The sequence below is a fragment of the Pogona vitticeps genome, chromosome 2, assembly GCF_051106095.1.
Source record: "Pogona vitticeps strain Pit_001003342236 chromosome 2, PviZW2.1, whole genome shotgun sequence".
In the NCBI taxonomy this organism is placed as follows: domain Eukaryota; kingdom Metazoa; phylum Chordata; class Lepidosauria; order Squamata; family Agamidae; genus Pogona; species Pogona vitticeps.
This window is the reverse complement of record NC_135784.1, coordinates 239,484,794-239,494,848: the sequence shown is the minus strand read 5'-3', so window position 1 is coordinate 239,494,848 and position 10,055 is coordinate 239,484,794.

Below are 10,055 nucleotides of genomic sequence, written 5' to 3'. Positions count from 1 at the left end.
AGTGCCACCGCCACTGCTGGATCGCCTCCTCCAGTGCCACTCACGGGCTCCTTTCGGGCAGGGGACAAGGTGGCGACGTGAGCTGGAGGTGAACCCCGGCAGTGGTGCTCCTTCACCTCCATCTCCTGCTGCTGCTTCTGTGTATAAAACAACCCTCCAATTAGTTTATGAAAAGTGTCATTTTATACATGGAAAAATATGGTAATATTCCCTTGAACCTAACACAACTGCTGCCACCACATTATACCATACCATAATCTTCCAGTTGACCCTCTATTTCTCCAAACTAACATTCCTTGGCTGTTAACTGCCTTTCCAATCCTTAACTCCCTCACTGCAGTATTCTGAAAGCTGTGATACATTGAGGCAAAGAGAAGACAGATTCTGGTGCTGCTTATCAAAAACAAACCCTTCTCTCTCTTAACACACACACATACCTATACCTATGTCAAGGGTAGCCATGTTATCCCAAGATAAACAGGAAGGTAATATTTTTATAAGGATTGAGTGAATTCTATAATAATGTGCACAAGCTGTTCAGTTCCTAAGAATTTTTTATTAGTATATTTTATGTAAGCAAATCAAGGAAGCTCAAAGTGGCACTCAAATCACATTAGGGTGCATAGAAGCATCAAAGCTGCCCCCCTCAATATTTTGAAAATCTCACTTGGAAACATAAAGTAATAATTAATCTGGAAGCACTAAAGTGAAGACAAGATTGACAGCTCAGACACCAATGGAAAGCTCAAGCTCTCCTGAAAACCCCAATCACCGAGCGCTTGGGACCAGATAAATTCCTCTTTCCCTCACGATTATTTATTTATTTATTTATTGGACTTATATACCGCCCCATAGTGCTACAAGCACTCTCTGGGCGGTTTACAATTTTAATTATACAGGCTATACATTGCCCCCCCCCCCCCAGCGAGCTGGGTACTCATTTTACCGACCTCGGAAGGATGGAAGGCTGAGTCAACCTTGAGCTGGCTACCTGGGATTTGAACCCCAGGTCGTGAGCACAGTTTTAGCTGCAGTACAGCATTTTAACCACTGCGCCACAAGGCCATGTTGTGTCTTGGCAGGGCATAGGAAGGGTTTTAGTCTGCTAAAGACTGCTCTTCACATTGCTTTCATTTTCAGTAGGGTAGGTGTGTATTAGGTAATTTTTCTTTTCCCCTTAATGTTGTGCTTTGTTTGTGCTCATTCTAGTTTTTACTTTTGTAGTATTTTATCTTTTTATTTATTTGTGCATTCCTGTGGTCCAGACACGGTGGATGTCAAACATGACACACAAGGCAGTGATCTTAGCCACTGTCCATTGAAGCTACTAACCAGGGGGTATTCCTTCCCCTTCAATATATATATATATATATTGTTTAGTAAATTGAGTAGATTTGAATAAATTGCATGGTTTCTGAAGAGGAATGGAAGGAGGAAGAAAAGAAGGAAGGAAGGAAACTGGTGGGTGCTTTGACTGCACATTGGACTTGAGCAGTAACTGATGTCATGGAGTTTCACCTCCCTCCATCTCAGAGACCCATTTTCATGTTTGTCATTATTTTGAGAAAGACAGATGTATACAAATACTGAAATATTTCACTAAATACTGAAAAGGATAGACTACAAATTCATCTTGAAGCAAATTAGTTGCAATTTGTAAAACAAATAATTCAAATTGAAGTGGATTATATTTGCAGATCCCTGCCTGATTCTTACAAACTGATCACTGACTGATCAAGTCTGCATTCTCCATTGTGGCATCTCATGGGTAAAAACATCTGTCCAATTTTTGGAGTTCCACAGTTTTCCTGCTTGCCTGATGAAGAGTTTGATGCTTCAACCAGCAAACCTGATGAAGACATCTGGAGAATCTGACAACTTGCACAGTACTGTGGTTTTGTAATTTTTCCTAAGAAAGATACTGCCTACTTGTTGATTTTGGGTGTTTTCTTCTTCTTCTGTGAACCAATACAATTATCTGTTTTTGTATCCTCTACTTCTTAATTGACTTAAAATGAGTTCTTGTTGCAGATGGTCTTGACATATGAACAAGCTATGATAATCATTTTTATATCTTTCCATGTTTAGAAATGCAAGGGAAGAGGAAAGAGAAAATAAGCTGGGTTTCTAGTCCAGATTCTGGGTGGAAATGTTTTGCCTGGTTCTTTGATCAAAAAACAAACAAACAAAAGACAATGAAAGGGCATATTTGCCAACATCACCTAGCCCATAAATAGCTGTGTGGTGGGAGGATAGTCTAGCCCCTCACTGTGATATGAGGCATGTGGCTGCCATCTAGTTGAGATGTGTTGAGGTCTCATGAATTGAAAAGGAAGCTCAAGTGGAGGGTGGAAGACATTGTAATCTGTCACTCTTGGAGCAACATGCATATGACTGATGGCCTCTGTTGCTTTTCCTGCTGTCTAAAAACATAGGAGAAATTAAGGAGTCCAGCCTTCATATGTCTTATGTAGCTTAAAGGCAATGACATATGCCAGAAGATTCCGGAGAGGCTGCGTGTAGGGCTTTTTTTCTAACAGATATAAAATCCTCTGGGTATACATTTGACATCCTCATGAATACCACATGAATTTATAATGATCAGTACTTTTCACATAGAATACCCTGGTAATTCATAATGATTGATGGGGTACTTAAAGTAAAGAGGTAACCTTTTCCTAAGGTGGGTAGGTGACTTGACATCCACTTTATTAACAATGTCCCATGTACTATACTTATGCAGATGAAAATGAGAGAAGAAAAATCAGTGGGCCTCTCTGCACCATGTTATTATGCATGCAATCTTGTTGTAACGAGGTTCTATACCATGCAAAACACAGCTCTGCCATAATTCAGAATATTTTACAACATTCCATTCCAACCTCTGAAAGGCAGAGTGCACTTGAAAAATGCCAGGCCGGGAAAGCAAGCCACCTGTGATTAAAAATGGGCCATAATTGAACTCAAGGATGAGAAGAAGTGCTTCTTTGCTTGCCTGAAATGATTGCTTAATTCTCTCTGACAAATCAGTGGTGGACTCTTGCTAATGCAATTCAAATAATGTCCTAGTTATGTACTTGAGAAGCAAAATCTAAAACTCTTGGGGTGCTGAAAATGATACTTTGCTGGAAAGGTTGTATGTACTGTTGGGATTGAATTGGCTGGATGAGCACTTCAAAAGCGTGACTGCTACTGGCTAGGAATTGATTGAGTATCATGGCAACATGTGCAGAAGATATTGTTACTGCTCCTATTCTTTTCTTTCTCTCTTTGTATCAGATTGTTGCACAATTCAAAATTATGGACCTCTAGGAAACAGAGGTAAAAATGTAAAACAAATTAAAATGTTAGAGATTATTGTTATTTGTGGTCCTAAATGGTCCATTGGGTCCTTTTGCTCATCAGCAAATTTGCAGTGCGACGCTCCTGGAAGTGAAAGATTGGCTGATTGTATACCCTTGCCCAGGGGACATCTGAGAGTAGTCACAATGCTTTCTGCTCTTCAAAGGGACTCTTTCCATGTCCCTGTGACATATGTCCCTGTGTCCCAAGAAGTGTCCCCAACAGTGTAAAAATGCAACACCTTAAACACTATCTCAAGGTGAAACAGATAATTCCTTTTAGGGTAGTTGAACATAAAGTCATGTGACTGTCACATGACTTTAAATCACAGCAAAACAACCATCCTATGACAACCATTACTACTTTTGGAAAGAGAGGGATAAATCACCTATTTGTTGTTATTTGTGTTTTTTGTTGTGTGGTCTAAGACCTCAGAAAATATGATGTTGCTTTTTGTAGCTGAGAGAGAGGTTGAATTATTATGTGAATTTTAACGCCCAGTAAGGTAGAATATTAATAAAAGTGGACATTATATGCATGTGATCTTTTGCATTTGGCTGGCAAGTTTACCAATAGCTTCCCCCCCCCTTTTGTCCATTTTTCTCTGTTAATAGTTACCTCTTGCTAGACTATAGATACCCTCTAGCATTACTTGAGGGCAGAAATGGGGAACCTGTGGTACTCCCAATGACTCTCTCACTTTCTCCAGCTGGCTTAGATAATGGTCAGGTATGATGGGAAATGTAATCCAAAAGTAGTTGTTGGAGGAGAGGCCCAGCGATTCTCTTCCCCTAGTTTAGACTATTTCAAAATAGTATTTTGCACTCTGGTAATTTAAATTTGGAAGCACCATTCATTGTTTCATTTTGTTTGAATTTCAGAAGCACAATTCAAGAATGCCTTCAGACCTTTTGTAGTCTGGGCACACTATATTTGTACAATGTAAAGTTTCATAAGCCTTAGTTGTTAATACTAACAAAGCTTGTAGCAAATCAGGAGGTTTTTTGTACTGTTTGAAGAATATGGCTCATCAGAATTTCAGAGCATGGGACTAAACAGGCAAAAGTTCAGCACCAAACCACTATGGTTCTTTCTGAAGGAGAGGAGAGCTTACCAATATTTTCATCTGCCCAGCACTGCACAAGTCATGGACTTTTAGACCACTCCTCTAGGAAAGAAATCCTTACAAATCCACTTCTGAGGTATAGCTTTGTCTCTGGTGTAATTATTTTAAAAAACTGCTGATTAAAATCTTCGCACTGGGATCCTCTGACTAGGAAACAAAGACTCCATAGAAATCATTGTAGAGATAAACTCTGTCCCCACCTTTGAAAAAAATTGGAGAAAAAAAATCTTTCACCTTCCTGGGAAGAACTTGAATGAATGAATGAATGAATGAATGAATGAACGAACGGACAGACGGACAAATGAATGAATGAATGAATGAATGACATTTTAAAAGAGGACATACACCAATCTTATCAGTGTTCACCTTGCATAGTCTGGACAATGAGAACGAGGGACACTGAGTAACTTGTGCTGAATCAGGTACTTTTACCAGAGCAGTGCTCCCTCTGGACAAGCCCAGAGAAGAGTCTTTTCCAGCTATGTTAGTAAATGTGATAGGTAAAGCTTGGGGTCTCATCCATCCAATGCATGTGTTATATTTTTGAGATGTAGGACTTTCCTTTGTCCATTGGCACATAGTTTTAGTTTCGAGGTAGTTTTTTAAAGCATTGTAGAGGTAAGTGCTATTATAAAATACACAGTACAAAAATCACTGTGTAAAAGGCAGTGGATGTACAATCCCTCAGCTGTCCAAAATCAGTCATCCATGAGAAATGCATATGCTCCAGGAGTTGCTAATGAGACATTTCTTGCTGTTCTGTCTTGTGGTGGTGGTGAGGGAATAATCCTTCCTTCTTGTTATTCTTTCCGACTTCCATGAACCATCTCTGTTTGCTCACCTCACTATTCATCTTGCAAAATGGAACTCGAAATCCTTATTAATTAGGGGGTGGGGGAGGTGCGAAGTAAACAAATGCTCAACTAATAAGCTGTTAACAGTCACTACCGGATTACATTAATACAGTCTGAAAACCAAATAAATTGGAGGGGGTGGGAGAGAATCCTTAACAATTTCATGAAATAAGTAGTAGTAAATCTCACTGACAGAAGATAAACTTCCCTGGCACCGAGGCAATGAAAGTAGTGTTGATCTATATAGCTGCAGATGTGGCTCCAGGGTACAATCTGTCCAGCTGCTCAGTATCAATTCTGCCACATGGGCACTGCATCAGGGGAGATAAATAATAAACCTCTTACTCAAGGAGATAAGTACAATTGCTGGTTGCTAGTTTTTATACCAAAAGGCTGCTGATTTTCATTGTTTAGGAGAACCAAATGGTACCAGTGGGTATGGCTGGCACAAGACAGAATAAATGATTTCCTTTTCAGTACTCTCACCGTGGAAACTAGCAAATTTTTAAAGGTAATATAGTGAGGGAGAGGAAAATCAATTTGTTTCCAGCCCATACTACATATATTCACCCACAAGTACATTCTGTCCTGTTTCTGCATTATTATTTTTCTTTTTTTAAAAACAAACCTGACAGGACTGGCCCCACCCTCAGGCAGAGTGGAACAGTTGCCTCAGGCAGCAGCTTATGGGTTCGTGAAATTATGAGTTACTTCACTGATGATGGTGTGTTTTTAGCTGCCAGAATTGGGAAGAAGCACTTCTGGGATTTCCTGCATCTGGTGCCAGGATAATTTGGCTGGCTTTGGCCCTTGTGCAGTTCAACAGGAGAAAGGGGCAGTATCGCTGCTGTGCCTCAGGCAGCAAAATATCTTGCACCAACCATACACACATACAGTACAGTATTTGACAGCATATATGCACTTAATTATATATTGAAACTTTTTTCCCCTTAAAACAATTTCTGAGCAGGTTTTCTGTCATGCTGTGCACTTTAAAATACTTTTTTTTGTGCTAAGGAACTTTCAGAGAAATGAACCTCTGATGTATTGTTGCACAACAATCTGTGTATTACTTTGGGAAGTACATATCAGGTCTGCTCACATCGGAATTTACAAAGAACACATTCCTTAGTCAACCTTAAATGAAACCAATCAGCACTCAATATGGAAAACCTGACAGAATGATTGTTGTCATTTGGTTTAATTACATCAAGTACACTGCACCTCTTTGTGGCTTCTGGTGACTTAAAAGAAGTATTATTCTAAATCTCAAAGATAACCATAGATCAGGGGTCTCAAACATGCGGCCCGGGGGCCATTTGCGGCCCCCCAGATGACAGTTTGTGGCCCTCACCTTGCCTGCCCCCCCAAAGCGCCCACACATCCTCTGCTGTCAAGAGTAAAAAAAAACTTTGCCTCGCTTGCCGGCTCTCTCCCAAGACAGCACCTCTTGCACCCTCCATCCAGAACTGCAGCTTGCCAGCCAGCCCACCTGTCTGTCAGCTAAGGAAACTCCTGGGTGGCTTCCTCGGGCTCTTGCTCCGCTTAGCAGAAAATCTGATGCAGCCCAGCCTCCCCCAGTCTCTGTCTCTAGCGGCCCCCAGGTAAATTGAGTTTAAAACCCCTGCCATAGATGGAGAACAGAGCAAACCTGCATGACTCAGAGCTAATTGCTCTTAGACCTAACAAGAAAATGGCAGAGAGATTTCGAGTTCATTTTGTCATCATGGACGCTAGCCTTTCTGATACAGGATCTGCATTCATAGAAGAGTAAAATGAAAAAGCTGATTTGCTACTGGCTTATATAAGGACACACACATAAAAAAAGTCTTATTTACCTTGTGTAAATATAGCACAAACTGACCCAAGGAGGCAAGCGTGGAAATATGTCTCAGTGCATTGTTGTGATTGGTAGAGTTACTTATGCACTTATCCATATCACCATTTAAACTGTGCTGTGGGTCATGGGTGGTACCATTTCCTACCTTGGTTGCCTCTGAATGATGTATTCTTGACAGCCCACAGGCCTTTAGGGACCAGCTGTTAAAAATACCTTTGAAAAATAAATTTCAAGGGCCAAAGCAGCATAGCTGTGAGCCCCAAAGCTGACAGACAAGATCATACATGTATGCTGGAAGAATGCAATCTGCCCCAAAGATCACAAACAGCCAAGGCATAGCTGGTGCCATGTAGGCTAGGCATGAGAGTGGGCAGGCAAAGGAGAACAAAAGAAAAGAGAGTGAACTGAGGAAAAAGAGGAGACAGGATGAGAAACACAGAAAGGGAAAGGGAGGAGGGTTAAGGTTAGTGAGTAAAAGCAAATTGGGGGGAGGGTAAGGAGGTCTGGAATAAAGGTAAAAGAGAAAGTTTGAAAAGAGAGATGAGAGTGAGCAAGACACCACTAGGCGGAGAGCAGGTACAGTGGGGTCTTGACTTGAGAACTTAATCCGTATTGGAAGGTGGTTCTCAAGTCAAAAAGTTCTCAGGTCAAATCTGCATTTCCCATAGGAATGCATTGAAAACCATTTGATCCGTATCTGCTCTTTTCCGTCCATAGAAACTAATGGGAAGCTGCTATTCCGCCTTCGACCACTAGAGGGGGATATTTTGTTTCTTTTTTTTCTTAGGTCAAGAAAGGTTCAGGGAAGGCAGGGAAAATACAGTCCAGGCAGTACAGTACCAGGCAGTCCGAAGACTGTCTCCCAATCCACTCTCTAAACGCAGGGAGGAGTGAGGAAGCAGACAGGCACCCTTTTCACTGGCCAACAGTTAACTGAAAGTTCACATTTTGCACTTTCCCTGCCACCCACCTGGGTTTTTTTTTTCAGTTCTTAACTCAAATCTAAGTACTTAAGTCAAGTCAATATTTTCCTGTGAGAGTGGTTCTTAAGTCAAAATGTTCTTAACTCAAGCCGTTCTTAAGTCAAGACCCCACTGTAGTACTGGTGAAGGAACAGAAGCCAAAACACAGTGGATCAGGCGAATTTATCCTGGGGCTTGAGGCTGGTGAACAAAGTTGGTCCCTGGAAAGCAGCTGTTTGTTTAACCAACACAAAAATTGCAAGCGTGAATACCTAGAAAGAGCTATTATATGTTCTTTGGCTGATAACAGAGTTTCTTACAATCCCAGATCAGAAGGAAATGATGTCATGTGTCAGCTACATGCCAACATGTTACTTCATGCAGTGCTGGACTTTCTGTCCCTTTCTCTTTCCTGTTTTGGTGCTGTTCTCACTTCTCCCATTGAAAGAAACAGTCCTGGAAAGCTGCCTTCTGCACAGAGCACCATAAGACGTGGCCGATTCCACTTGGAGTCATCACTACATACACCTGCATCTCCAGTTACATCTATTCTGTACTTCTGGGAAACATAAAAGTAGTACAAGCGCTGGTTCCTTGATGGAATGGAATGTGAGTGTTTTTTTAAAATCAACTTTGAATGCTAAGGCTTTTATAACTTAATGGTACTCTTCTAATCTACTGTATAAGATATTCTAGGTGGTATTCTTACGAGCATTGGCACCTGACATTATCAGTGTCCAAACCGAAAGGTTAGCCTCTTTGTTTTCCATTGGAAAGAAATCAGCTGATACTGAAATCAAAGGTTAGGCTGAAGAACAAAAAAGAAATGCTCCCATTCTTTTCACCTGAGAACTAAAAGCTGTGCATGTAGGGATTAGGATTTTGCTGCACACAAACAAAAATCTCCTCTACCTGGGGGTAGGTAGAGACCAATGTAGAAGAATCCTTGGAAATTCCACATTCTGATAGAAAAGACATTAGGGTCAATTTTCTCCATGTTCACATGTACATTCAATCGCAGCTTTCTACACTGCCTTGGGTTTTTGTGGAGTGTGTCATCAGATGTCTGCATTCTGTGGAAGGCAGTGCAGGGCATCATCCTGCTCACCCCACCAGCCCCTTTGCTGGTGGAGCCAGGGTTCTCTCTTAATAACTCCATGGGCTCCAGCTCATCTCTGAGCTTCTTGGGGCCACAGTTAGTTTTACTGGAATTCCCCCAGAGTCCAGGTTCTGGAAGGCAGGGACGAGGAGAGAGCTTAGATCCAGGACACATCCATTTTAGAGAAGGCTTGTATAAATGAGTACAAGAACTTCATCTCTGCAGCTCATCTCTCCCAGTCCCTTCATTCACTTGGCTCTCTAGAGCTGCAGCAGCAGCCAGCCTAATATATGGCTGGAGTCTCTAGTGCCTGCATGCCTCCTATCAGTATTCAGTAAAACTGGCAAAGTTAGCAAAGCTAGACAGCTTCTGCCATCCTTCCACCCATCTTCTTCTTCCATGTTAGGTAGTGACCTCTTGCCTTCCCAGTTCTGCTCTTTTATTCCCCTTGATCCCACCTTCTTCAGCTATCTTTCATCAGGATGCGGCATCTCCTGCAGCTGCAGGGATCCTATCCAGCCAGTCTGATCTTGAAATAACTCACCCTCTTCCCAGCTGCCTACTACTTGTACGCTGGGGCCAGATGGCTCACGAGGGGTGCATGCCTGCAACCCCTCATACATCCACACTTTGGCACCCGTTTGGAGGACCATCCGGTTTAGTCTTGCAGTTACACCTGATTCATAAAGGGCAAGGCATTAAAATAATTCCCTATCATGATACCAAGTTTGATTTTTTAAAAAATCATTTTAAAGTCCAAAAATTGCGATTGGTCCCACTAAATGGCAGCATTGCTAAATTTTTAGAGGAATGATCTACATTTAATGTTGAT